General features: G+C 48.0%; 1 protein-coding gene across 1 annotated transcript in view; it reads right to left on the bottom strand.

Annotated features, from left to right (window-relative positions):
- TTLL1 (tubulin tyrosine ligase like 1) overlaps positions 1-8145 on the bottom strand; it is a 30984-nt gene extending 22839 nt beyond the window's left edge. Inside the window, exons 1-3 of the mRNA XM_021687782.2 lie at positions 8052-8145; positions 4211-4242; positions 1736-1809 (exon numbers count right to left, since the gene is read on the bottom strand). The gene's annotated coding sequence lies outside the window, so the exon portion shown is untranslated. The remainder of the gene's footprint in view (positions 1-1735; positions 1810-4210; positions 4243-8051) is intronic.
- Between the last annotated feature and the right edge of the window lie 5376 nt (positions 8146-13521).

Genomic DNA, 13521 nt, shown 5'->3' with positions numbered 1-13521 from the left:
GCCTAGCACTGCGCCCAGCATGTGGTAGATGCTCCATTCAGACTGACTGACTATGGCCCCAGGCCTGTCAGCACCACTGTGTGACTTAGAGAAAGTTAAAAGATGGGGACCCAGGTTTGCCTTGCCTCGGGAGAGGGAGAGAGAAGGCACTCCCATGAAGCTTTCACACAAAATCAGCCCACTGCCTCCTCGCCCTGCCTAGCAAAGGCAGTGTCGTAGAGGTGGGACTTGAGTTCAAGGCCCAGTTCCACAACTCACGAGCTGTGTGACTCTGGGCAAGTTACCTAACCTCTCAGAACCTCTGTTTCCTTATTTGTAACAACAGGAGCTACCCATCTCACTGGGTTACAATGAGGATTAAATGAGTGAACAGTGAGAACAGTGTCTGGCACGTAGAAAGCACTTAAGAAATAGTTGGTATTACTGTTGCAATCACCCCCTTTTATGGATTTGGAAGCTGAGGCTCAAAGGTTAAGAGCCCCTATAAGAATCAGACTGGGGGCGCCTGGGTGGCTCAGTCGTTAAGCATCTGCCTTCCACTCAGGTCATGATCCCAGGGTCCTGGGATCGAGCCCCACATCGGGCTCCCTGCTCAGGTCAGCAGGAAGCCTGCTTCTCCTTCCCCTACTCCCCCTGCTTGTATTCCCTCTCTCTCTGTCTCTCTCTCTGTCAAATAAATAAATAAAATCTTTTTTTTTTTTTTTAAAGATTTTATTTATTTATTTGAGAGAGAGAATGAGAGAGAGTGAGAGAGCACATGAGAGGGGGGAGGGCCAGAGGGAGAAGCAGACTCCCCGCTGAGCAGGGAGCCCGATGCGGGACTCGATCCCTGGACTCCAGGATCATGACCTGAGCCGAAGGCAGTCGCCCAACCAACTGAGCCACCCAGGCGCCCCTAAATAAATAAAATCTTAAAAAAAAAAAAAAGGGAATCAGACTGAAGGGAGTCATGGAGCCCTGATTTGAGCCAGGGTGACCCTACTCTGAAGTGCCACCTCTTTTCACACAGTCCACTGCCTCCCTCTGAACCTGGCCTTCATCAAGATGATGCCATGCCCACGGGGTCGATCAAGGTAAGGAATACACAGAATCGCTCTCTGCAAAATGAGAAGTTGCCCTGTAACAATACGAGGCTGTTAACGTGGAAAGTCAGCAGCTGCCTCACAGAAATGCTGGAAGAAGCATCACAGGAGCGGAATCCCCACGCACTGTCACCCCATACCCCTCACTGAGCTAACCCCAGCCAGTGTCCAGACCCACCGCGGAGCCGCAGCGAGTTCACTGTTTCTCTACCTGACTTCAGCGCCCACAGCCCGGCAGCCCTGCCCAATCCTGCTCCAACTCTGCCCCCTAGAGTCCAACTGCAGACTCGGGGATTTCGGGGGAGAACCACCCCCCAGGCAGGCAATGTCCACACCACCACCATCATCCCCCACACCCCCTCTGCATCTGAAACCCCACATCTCAGTGCACAGCCACCTGGAATAGACGCTGAGCCACCCGGCGTGACCCAGCAGGGGCACTAAAGGGGCCGTGCTTTAACAGTCAGAAATGTTTCCCGGCTATGATCCCTGAACCCAATAAGGCAGAGAGGGCAGATACTCTCATCCTCACTTTATGGAGCACGACAGGGAGCCTCCAAGGTGAGGTTTTCTTGCTGCCACCCCCCCCGCCCCCACTTCCGCCATCTGGGACCATGGGCGCTAAGAAAACCAACCTCTCAGGCTGGACCCACCATAGGTACTTCTGGAGCCAACAGGCACAGCCAATTTCGCTTCAGCTTCAGGGACTCCTGCTTGGGGTTCGTACCTAAAACAAAATTAACACACAGGCAAAATGTACAAAGCACAGGACCGAGAGACAGTTTGGGAACACAGCAAAACCGCGTCTTCTGCTGAACAAGAGTGTGCCACAAGATGCCTTGAGGTTCTTTTCCTATTGTGATAAATATTACTGAATTCTATTACTTTTTGACTCCTGCTGGACTTCTGGGGCCTCCCTGTCACTCCTTCACTTCACACGCCCCCTGCTTCAGCCGAACACCCCACCTCCTCGCTGTTCTGCACGCACGCACAACCGCGGTGCTCTCCCCACTGCTTCTCATCCAGCTCCGCCAATCACAAAGGTGCAATTCAAAGGCCACCTCCCCCAGGAAGCCATTCTCATCGCCTTTTCCCTCCACTGAACCTTCTGAATACCTCTCCTGCCATCTTTGCTGGCACACAGAACTTCCTACCTTGCATATTCGTTCTTTGTCTACTTTCCTTCTGTAAGTGTGCAAGGTGAGGACACTCTTAATCACCTGCTTCCTTCTCATCCCACCGACTCTTTCTAGATCTAGGTGTGAGCATTTGCAACAACGCTCACAGTCCATTTGGCCGGCCCCATTATCTCCAGTACTGAGCCCACTGGACACGGGAGGCAAACGATGCCTACTCCTTGCAGAAGTGAAGGAACACACACAGCCCCAAGGGTCAGTCCTTTGAATCTGACTCTGCTTTCAAGAGTCACTTCCCTGTAAATGTTATGGGTTGAACTGTACCCCCAAAAAAGATATGTTGAGGGGCGCCTGGCTGGCTCAGTTGGTACAGCATGTGACTCCTGATCTCAGGGTCATGAGTTCAAGTCCTACACTGGGCATACAGATTACTTAAAAAAAAAAGAAGGAAATCTAGGGACACATAGACACACAGGGAAGGTGGTCACGTGAACATGAAGGCAGAGATGAGAGCTATGCAGCCACAAGCCAAGAAAAGTCTGGGTCCACCACAAGCTAGAAGAGACAAGGACTCCTCCCTAGATTCTTCGGAGAGAGCATGGCTCTGCCAACACCTTGACTTCAGACTTCTGGCCTCACTGAGCCACCCACTTCATGGCACTTTTTACAATACAGCTCCAGGAGACTAATACAAGATATAACCATCCTAGGCACGAGAAGAAAAAGAAGAAATTTACACCCATAAAGAGTTTTAAATATATATGTGGGAGACAGCACAGTAAAGTGATGAGCAAAAGGACAAAACAGCTATTTATGATTTTTTTTTTTAAGATTTTATTTATTTGTTTGACAGAGAGAGACACAGCGAAGAGAGGGCACACAAGGAGGGGGAGTGGGAGAGGGAAAAGCAGGCCCCCCGCTGAGCAGGGAGCCCAATGTGGGGCTCGTTCCCAGGACCCTGGGATCATGACCTGAGCTGAAGGCAGACGCTCAACGACTGAGACACCCAGGCGCCCCGACAGCTATTTATGATTAAAAAAAAGAAGAAAAAGAAATGAACTAAGGCCACCTCTCCTTTAAAGAGACAAAGGACCTCTTTCCAGAAAAGCACCAAACCAGCATGATAACCAGCACTGAGAACCAATGACAAGGCAGCCTCAGCAGAGCCAAAGGAGGGACAGCAGTTACTCCGCACCTGAAGCTTGGAAACTCGTTCATTTCCCCTGCTCACACGTCCGTGGGAACTCGAGAGTTTTCTTGGGGCCTCCGTTTCCCGCATGGAAAAAAATGGGAATGAGAGCCACAGGGCCTCCACAGTAGGGCTGAGATTACTGCAAGGTCAGGCAGGTGTGGTCGTGGTGCACCACAGTGGACTTGAAACAAGCACATCAGCTTTCCCCGAGGTGCCCTGAAGCTCTCCCCGATTCAGCCCTGCACACTCCTCCACTTCAGCCCCTACTTACAGTGGGCCTACCTGGCTCCTGGCCCCGTGCTGTAGTCCAGCCCCGCCCTCGAGGAGGAAGTAATTCCATATTTCTACTACCACCCCAAACAACAGCTACCACTTATATGAAGCACTAGGATCCGTCAGGCACAGGGCGGGGCAGTCTGTGCATATTCTTCTCTGCTACATACATCCCTTCAGCTCACATGCTGCCGGTAGGCAGGTATTCTCCTCATTTACACATGGAGAAAGTGGGGCTCAAAGAGTAACAGGCAGAGCACAGACTGCAGCCTGTGGGCACCCACGCTGCCTCCCTTCCACACTCTGTCAACTGTCCGTTTACCCCGCAGGGCAGGGGGTGGGCTGATCGGCCTCTGTCCCCCAGCACGCAGCCAGAGCCAGGCACAGCGAGGGGGCTCAGAAATGGTCTGCAGAACAGACAAAGGAACCAGCTAGCCCATCCCCACAGCACAGAAGCCAGGGCTGACTCCTTCCCAACCCTAAGAAATACTAAGCCCTTTCCCTTAGAAAAATCAATAAAGAAATACCTGATGTCAGCTTATTCTCCTGTTACTTCCTCCTAAAACAGGGCAGGGGGGAAAAAGTGAGGTTAGCACTACCATGTAATGAACTTGGTAGGTTACCGCTCTAATGGGGTTCACGTGAACTGAATGTTAAGCCATTTGGTCACCTACTTTCTTTTCCTTTTTTTTAAGATTTTATTTATTAATTTGAGGGGGGGCACAGAGGGAAGGGAGAAGCAGACTCCCCCGCTGAGCAGGAGGCCCCATGCGGGGGCTCCATCCCAGGATCCTGAGATCATGAACTGAGCCATAGGCAGATGCTTAACCGACTGAGCCACCCAGCTGCCCTCAGTCAACTACTTTCAAAACTCAGCATTATATGAAGGAATAAAGAAGATGTGGGATATGGGGTGCCTGGGTGGCTCAGTCGGTTAAGCGTCTGCTTTCAGCTCAGATCAAGATCCAGGGTCCTGTCCTGGGATCAAGCCCCATGTCAGGCTCTCTGCTCAGCGGAGAGCCTGCTTCTCCCTCTGCCTGCCTCTCCCTCTGCCTGCCCCTCCCCTGCTTGTACTCTCTCTCTCTCTCTGCCAAATAATGAAAGCTTGCCACTTGCAACAATGTGGATGGAACTGGAGGGTATTATGCTAAGCAAAATAAGTCAGTCAGAGAAGGACAAATACTATATGATTTCACTCACATGTGGAATTTAAGAAACAAAACAAGTGAACAACAACAACAAACCAGGTGAACATACAGGAAGGGGGAGAAAAGAGAGAGGGAAACAAACCATAAGAGCTCTTAACAATGGAGACACACTGAGGGTTGCTGGAGGGAGGTAGGGGACGGGCTAGATGGGTGATGGGGATGAAGGAGGGCACTTGTGATGAGCACTGGGTGTTGTATGTAACTGATGAGCCACTGAATTCTACTCCTGCACCCAATATTACACTGTATGTTAACAAACTAGAATAAATAAAAATTTGAAAAAAAAGTTAAAAAACCAAAACTGAGCATCATAAAACCTAACCTAGAGAAACAGAGTTAGTTGTGTGCTGTCATGCTGACTGTGCTCGAATCCCAGTGGGTTGTCACCACCTGAGGTCCGTCAGCCGGGGAAAGGCATTCTCAAAGCAGGCAGCTGGCTATGTTCAGAACGTGATGTGGGTCCCCCTCCTGGGGCTGGTGGGCGGGACCTTCATAAGCTTGAGGACAGGTTTCCACGGGGATGGCCCTCGGTGTTTGTGCTTCGACAGTCTAGCTTCTCACCCACCCACTTGGCGACAAGAGACGTGAAGCCACCTGGGACGAGGTGCTCGTGGACAGTCTTGATCCAGGGGGACAAGACAGTCATTTAACAAGCTGGAAGCCCCGGCAGCAAGGTGCCTTAACAATCCAACAAAGCTCAACTGTGGTCCTGAGGGGGAAGTGACTATTAATTCATCTAGCAGCAGATTGTGCCAGGTCTACTCCAGAAGATTCCAGATCTATCTGTGTCTCTCCCCAGCGTCCCCATAATCCTGGACGACCACAGCAGACTCCGCTGGTTTCCTTAGCGCCATCCTCACCCCACGGCACCCATTCTTTGCCTAGCAGCAGACTGACCCTCTCACACGCACAAAGCAAATCATGTCACCCTGCTCATAAGCCTCCAGGAGCTTCCATTGCCCCCAGAATAAAACCATCAGTCTGCCCATTACCTACAAGGTGGACCCCACATGATCAGGGATCCCCATCACCTCTAGGGCTTCGTCTCCTGCACCCTCCCCACCCAACAGCCCTCTTCAGCTCCGGGCCGCCTTTCAGCTCCTCACACACACCAAGCCTCATCCTGTCTTAAAGATTTTATTTATTTATTTGAGAGAGAGAGAATGAGAGACAGAGAGCATGAGAGGGAGGAGGGTCAGAGGGAGAAGCAGACTCCCTGCCGAGCAGGGAGCCCAATGCGGGACTCGATCCTGGGACTCCAGGATCATGACCTGAGCTGAAGGCAGTCGCTTAACCAACTGAGCCACCCAGGCGCCCGCCTCATCCTGTCTTAAGGCTTTGCTCTCCCCCACATCTGGCCCCTTCTCAAAGGTCAGCTCTTCAGACAGGCTTTCCCAATGCCAAGCTCACTGCTCCCCACTCATCACACTTTACTTCTCCAGGGCACTCAGGCTGCGCACGACTGTTTAGTCCAGCGCCAACTCAAAGCATGGCCCATCAACCCACAGCACCAGCATCACCTGGAGCTCGTTAGAAATACAAATTCTTGGGTGCCTGGGTGGCTCAGTCTGTTAAGCGCCTGCCTTTGGCTCAGGTCATGATCCCAGGGCCCTGGGATCAAGTCCCACACTGGGCTCCCAGCTCGGTGAGGAGCCTGCTTCTCCCTCTCCTCCCTGCTCCTGTTCTCTCTCCCTGTCTCTGTCTCTCTCAACTAAATAAATAAAATCTTAAACAAACAAACAAAGAAAGAAACTCTTGCGCTTCCCCGAACCCCTACACAGATGCACACTCTCAGACTCTTTGGGAGCGGGGCCCAGGAATCTGTATCTTAACAAGCTCTCGGGTGAGATTCTTACCCTTGCTCAAGTCTGAGAAGAACTGATCTAGTTCATGCATTTGGTTCCCTGGTGATTACCTGTCTTTGACACACATATCTCACGTCAGGAGAGCAAAAATGTTGTTCTGCATTATTGCCTACTGAACCCCCAGCATCCAGAATAGCATCTAATAATGGCAGGTGCTCATCAATATTTGATGAATTAACAAAAATAAAGAGGTGGATTCCCTCCACATACAATCAAACAAGGGTTGTTTGTGCCAAGCAGTGAATCAGGCATGGCCCAGCCCTACAGAGGCTGTCAGAGCTGCAGGCGAGAGAAAGCGGTACACAAACACCCCCAGACTTCCACAGTTTTTCCGGGGGCCTGAATTAGGAGATCTGGAGTTTAGCGGATCTCCACTGAGTGAGGGAGCATCTCCGGAATATCCGTACCCACAACCTCAGGAGGACAGAACTTTGCCAAAAGGCCTTTCACTTCCCGGAGTTATGCCTACTCCCTGACAAAAGCCAGGACAACCTTTCAGGAGAAACAGCAAGCAGAGGGAAGAAGTTACATTCATAGAGTGAATGCACTTTTCTGGGTCCAATCCCAGAAAATGAGAGCCCTCTCTGTCCCCATCCCCACTACCCCCAAACACTTTGGTCACTATCACTTTCAACAAAGTCCCAGCTAGGTCAGGATTCTAGGGCATTTCGGTTCCTTTCCAGCTAGTCTTCCTTGCAATGGGAACAGTACCATCTTTAAAGAAAAAATAATAATAATAGTGTCAATGAGGACTTCCGCACAGCGGGATCGCCACCATCTATCTCCGCACCCCACTGGGAGACAGTGCCATGCTCTACGGCAACTATTTAGCCGTGCTTGTAATTCCATGGGCGCAGAGCAAGACTAATCTCTTTGTAACTGCCACAACCCAGCACTGAAATGTGCTCATTACATGTTTTCGTGAACAAAGAACCTTTCTGCAAACCCTAACCTGCTTACAACAATAAGATACTCTTACTTCTAGAACGAGTCCCCTGTAACGCCCCAGCTACCCTATGGGGTGCTCGGCTACCTCCGCCTCCCGCCCCCTTTGACAAACAGGGAGGAGAGATGCCCAGGTCCAATGCCGCAGAGAAGGGCAAGCACGGCGGGGGACACGAATCTGTCTCCTAAGCAGAGCTGTCGCCACAGGTACACCGCACCCTGCAAAAGATGCCATTAGAAACAATACAGGAAAAGATGCCATTAGAAACAATACAGACTGCAAATGAATGGGAAAAGCCTAGGAACGATGAAATTCTGGGATAACCAGTATCAGTCAGAAATGCAATTACAACGAGCGGGCAGCACAGGGAAAGTCACAGGAACTCGAAGGAAAAGCAGGGGCACAGTGGTCAGCGCAGGCTTCCTGGAGGGCGCGGGTCCGGCAAGCAGCACCTGAACCACACGGTCGCGGCCGCCCACCCTCGCTCGCGCATGCGCACTCGCCCACCCAGGACCGCCCACACCCTCGTCGGGGGAGGCGGCCTCGGCGGCGGGGCCTCACCTGTGGGCGCAGAGCGCCGAGCAGCGCCGAGCAGCGCGGAGCAGGGCGGCCCCGCGCAGCGCCCCGGCCCCGCCTCCAGCCTCACTCCGGCGCCGGCAGGAGGACGCCACCCGCAGCCCCGCGGACCGGCTCGCCGCGCGCCGAGCTGTACTTCCGGGGCGGTGCTCTGGCAACCGAAGACGCGGCCGCTGGCGCGCGACTGCTTCCGGGGTCACATTTTCCCGGTTTGTCTCTAAGTCTCCAGCTCATCGAGCAGCGCGCGGAGCTCCTAGGGAGAGCCGACCGTTCATCCCCGGGAGGCTCGCAGCCTTCGGGGCCCAGAAATGAGGTCGAGAAAGGTCGAGGCGCGAGGTTGAGCCTGACAGTGGGAGGCAGAGCCATGTGGTGAATCGGGCCCGCGTCTGGACCGCCCCTGGTCCCCTCTGCTACTCAGCTTCCGTGTCTGTAAGGTTGGGACTGCCGGTAGCGCCGACCTCGCAGGGTTTGATGTCCTTAGGTGATATCTTGTGCCCAACTGGTAATAACCAGTAAATGTAAAATCAGTACTCAAAGGTCACCTCATCTGTGAAGTGTCCCCTGAGCATGGAGCAGATCTAGTTTCTCAAACTATATTTTGTAAACTCTCTGTTAGGAAGAGGCAGCTCAGCCTCGTGAGAAATATAAATCTAGAGTCAGACATGGATTGAATCCTCGCTCCAAAAGCCACTAACTATGTGGCTTTAGGCTGGTCGCTTCCCTTATATGAGCCTCAGTTTTCTTGTCTATAAATTGGGCATAACAGCACTTACATTGAAGGGTTGTTAGGAAGATTATTAAAAAAAAAAGAAAAGGCGGGGTGCCTGGGTGGCTCAGTTGGTCAGGCTACTGCCTTCGGATGGGGTCATGATCCCAGGATCCTGGGATCGAGGCCCGCATCGGGCTCCGTGCTCCACCGGGAGCCCGCTTCTCCCTCTCCCTCTGCCTGCCGCTCCCCCTGCTTGTGTGCGCGCCCTCTCTGTCAAATGAATAAATAGAATCTTAAAAAAAAAAAAAAAAAAAGCCACGTGGTATAGCACATAATAGTTGCTCAAATTGTTGAAATAATTCAAAATAAAGAGCATGTATTCCGGATGTTTGTCAGCCACAAAAGTGCGCTTAGAAGCAGCATGTAAGAGGAGAAACAGAATTTTGCATCCCTGCTCTGATCCATTCTAGCTGTTTGGGCATCCGCACATCCCAGCCTCTCAATTACAGTTTCTCCCCAGAGAAATGGGAGTAATTATCTCCATCTCTCAGGGGCGGAAAAGATTTTAAATTCCTGGTGGCTAGCACCTAGGAAGGTGTATGTTTTACCACATCCTTAGCTTGTGCAGCATACATGCCTTTCCAAAAAGCATCGCCAGCAGCCCAAATACCAGAAGGCTTGGTGACAGCCAGTGCCAAGAGACCAACCTGCAGGGAAGAGCAAATAAAAAAAATAAAAAAAAAAAAAGAGTTGTGACCAATGTGAAGAATTAACTGGGAGCCAGGTAGCCCCAGGAGGAAAAGACAGGAAACAGAGATCCTCGGTGCTAATCTAATCTTGTAAATCTAGTTTAAAACATCTTCAAGGGCTTTCTATTGCCATGAAGATAAAAACCAGACTCCTTAGCGTTTTTACTTTTAAAGCAGTTAAAATCTATTAACCTTTTTCCAGTTTGGCATCGCAGTTGTGCTTAGAAAGACCCATCCTCGCAAGCTGTAAAAACATAACTTATAAGAGGCCAAAGAGAAAATCAACCAAGTTAAGTGATAAATTGAAAACGTGTGCATCATATATGACAAAGCATTAGTTAGTATCCACAATATACAAAGAGTTGGCACAAATCAATAAGAAAAAACTTTTAATTTGGAGGAAGAGATGGAACCACAAATTGTATAACAAAAAGTAAACGAAAATGGTAAATGAAAATGTGGAAAGATGCCCACATCACTAAAAATTAATGATACTGAAATTTTCACTGAGGTGGGTTTTTTTTAAAAGATTTTATTTATTTATTTGAGAGACAGAATGAGCGGGTAGAGGGACAGTGGGAAAGGGAGAAGCAGGCTCCCCACTGAGCAGGGAGCCAATGTGGGGCTTGATCCCAGGACCCTGGGATCATGACCTGAGCCAAAGGCAGACACTTAACTGACTGAGCCACCCAGGCGCCCCTCAATGATGTGGTTTTTGCTGACTAAATTGGCAAACATTTAAAATATAGTTACAACTAACGTTAGAAAGGATATGGAGAAAAAGCACTTGCATCCACTATTGGTAGAAATACAGCTTTTGGAAGGCTGGCAATTTGGCAGTATTCATTAAAATTTTAACATGTAATATATTTAATTATATACTCTTTGACCTAAAAATTCAAATTTTAGGAATTTATTCTATAGAAACTCTCTCACAAAGATATATGTACAAGAGCATTTAATGCAGTATTTTTTCTAATAAAAAGTTGGAGGACATGGGTTGGAAAATGGCATCTCCCACAGACGGGACAGATCTGGAAGCATCTTTGCTAAGTTTTGAAAAACTTGACCGTGCCTCACCAGACCTTTGGCCAGAACAATTACCGGTGTCACTGAATTCGCAGCTTCCTTTAAAAGTCCTATTACTAGTTCTCCACCCAAATGGATGGCTGAAATAGAACGTGATGACATTGACATGTTGAAAGAACTGGGGAGCCTCACCACAGCTAATTTGATGGAGAAGGTACAAGGCCTACAGAACTTGGCCTATCAGCTGGGGCTGGATGAGTATTAATCATCTACTCTAGGGGTTGACATTTACTTGACACCCTAATCTGGTGTTTCGATGTCTCAATCCTCTTTCCTGCATTAATTGAGAGGATGACATGGATGAAAAATAAGCAATAGGAACTGATGAATCCCCAAGGACCAGTGATCCTGTTTTCATGCAAATATCTGCACTGATAAAGATGATGGAAAGAAAAGAAATGCAAAAAATATTTGTCCTCAAAACATGATTGTTTGTCACTTCCCTAGAGCATTGTTATATGTTAGTATAGAAATAATGTGTACCTTCTAGGGCTGATAGTAACTAGATCATGTCTTTTGGAAGATGAACCATGCCCTTTGATTTGGTACATGATTATGTCTCAGATAACCCTTTTGGGATTTTGGAGTGCAGTAATTTTTTGTATAAGCATTTAAAGCTTGTCATGATTGGGGACCCTTGGCTTGATTTGAGCAGTTAATTAATATGAAATTCTCATGAAACACATAGAAATATGAAAAATTGTAAAAAAAAAGTTGGAAAGAATATAAATGTTTAATAGCATAAGTTTGGTTGGCTAAATTAAGGTTCATCAATTTAATGAAATAGTATTTTTTTTTATTTTTTTTAAGACTTTATTTATTTATTTAATTGACAGAGAGAGAGAGACAGCAAGAAAGGGAACACAAGCAGGGGGAGTGGGAGAGGGAAAAGCGGGCTTTCCACGGAGCAGGGAGCCCGATGTGGGGCTCAATCCCATGACCCTGGGATCATGATCTCAGCCGAGGCCAGTTGCTTAACCAACTGAGCCACCCAGGAGCCCCAGTGAAATAATATTTTACATATTCAAAGGGATAAGGTGGATCTATATATGCTCACCTGGAAATATATACATGATATATTACATGAAAAGGGCAAATTACACAACTATTTGTATAGTATGGCTTTTAAAATTTCTATGTATAGGGTGCCTGGCTGGCTTGGTTGGTAGATCATATGACTCTTGATCTCAGGGTTGTGAGTTTGAGCCCCACGTTGGGGGTAGAGATTCCTTTAAAAAAAAAAATTTCTTAATCAAAATTTGTATGTATAAGCATCACATATAATTTAAGAAGCATTAAAAAAGTCTGAAAAATTATGCACAATACTGTTAGGAGTCCTTCTCTTTGGAAGTTGGGATAGAAGATACTTTTTCTTTTTACAGCCTATATTTTTTGTCTGAATTTTATTTTATTTTATTTATTTATTTATTTTTTTTAAACCTGAAAGGCTGGTGTTTTCTTTTTTTTTTTTTAAAGATTTTATTTATTTATTTGAGAGAGAGAATGAGATAGAGAGAGCATGAGAGGGGGGAGGGTCAGAGGGAGAAGCAGACTTCCTGCTGAGCAGGGAGCCCGATGCGGGACTCCATCCCAGGACTCCAGGATCATGACCTGAGCCGAAGGCAGTCGCTTAACCAACTGAGCCACCCAGGTGCCCTTGTCTGAATTTTAGTAGCACAAAAGTATTATTTTGTAATTTTTTTAAAGCTTCAATAAAATAAAGTTAAAGAAACAAACTTTTTTCAATTTTGAAATGGCAGTCTGAACATACGTACTTCTCTTCACACCCCAAAATCTCACTGAAAAGACAGAAGAAATAGAAAAATACAGATGAACCATTCAAGAGTCTAAATACCAAAGGCATCCAAAAGAAAAATTGCTCTAAAAGGTTAAAGGTTTTGTCTTAAGATCATCTGTCTCTAAAGGGTGCCTGGGTGGCTCAGTCTGTTAAGCGTCTGCCTTCGGCTCAGGTTATGATCTCAGGGTCCTGGGATTGATCTCTGTGTTGGTCCCTGGCCCCTACAGCCCTATGTCAGGCTCCCTGCTCCGAGGGGAGTCTGTCTCTCCCTCTCCCCCCTGCTCATTCTCTTTTTCTCTCTCTCTCTCTTAAATAAATAAAATCTTAAAAGAAAAAAAAAAAAGATCATCTGTCTCTAAATCATGCCCTCCGTAGTTGCTGAGGATCGATTCTCTATATCGCATTGTCACTGGTGCTGGTAGATCCAGCAGACACGGCAAGATGCATTGCCCACATCAGGTAGTCCCCGTGGGTAGATACAAGAGATATTACATGGTGATGTCATAGCCCAGGTTATGGCAAGTCCCAGTCTGTATGTTTTGAAGGATAATAATTGCATAATCTACTAAGTTGAAATTGTGCAAATGTGAACACATTGGTTGTTAAGTTCTTTCCAAGGACATTATTCTCTTTAAGTGCTAAGATATTTAAATTACAGAAATAGTCTTTACTCAGAACAGATCAGTTTCCAGACTTGGTTTCCGCCTAAATGACCATCTGCTACAAATCTGTGACATAGTTGGAAAACTAGAAGAGACACTCCCGACAGACAAAACAGTGAGGAATTCTTGCCAGATGAGATAAGAACAGATGAATGGGGCAACCCCCCATAAAATGAGGACAAATACTCCCCACCAAGCAAAAGAGAGACACTCCAAAAAAAGTGCGTTTTCTGAAC

This window comes from Neomonachus schauinslandi, chromosome 5 (genome assembly GCF_002201575.2).
Source record: "Neomonachus schauinslandi chromosome 5, ASM220157v2, whole genome shotgun sequence".
NCBI lineage: Eukaryota > Metazoa > Chordata > Mammalia > Carnivora > Phocidae > Neomonachus > Neomonachus schauinslandi.
This window is presented reverse-complemented; position numbering and strand designations above follow the sequence as displayed.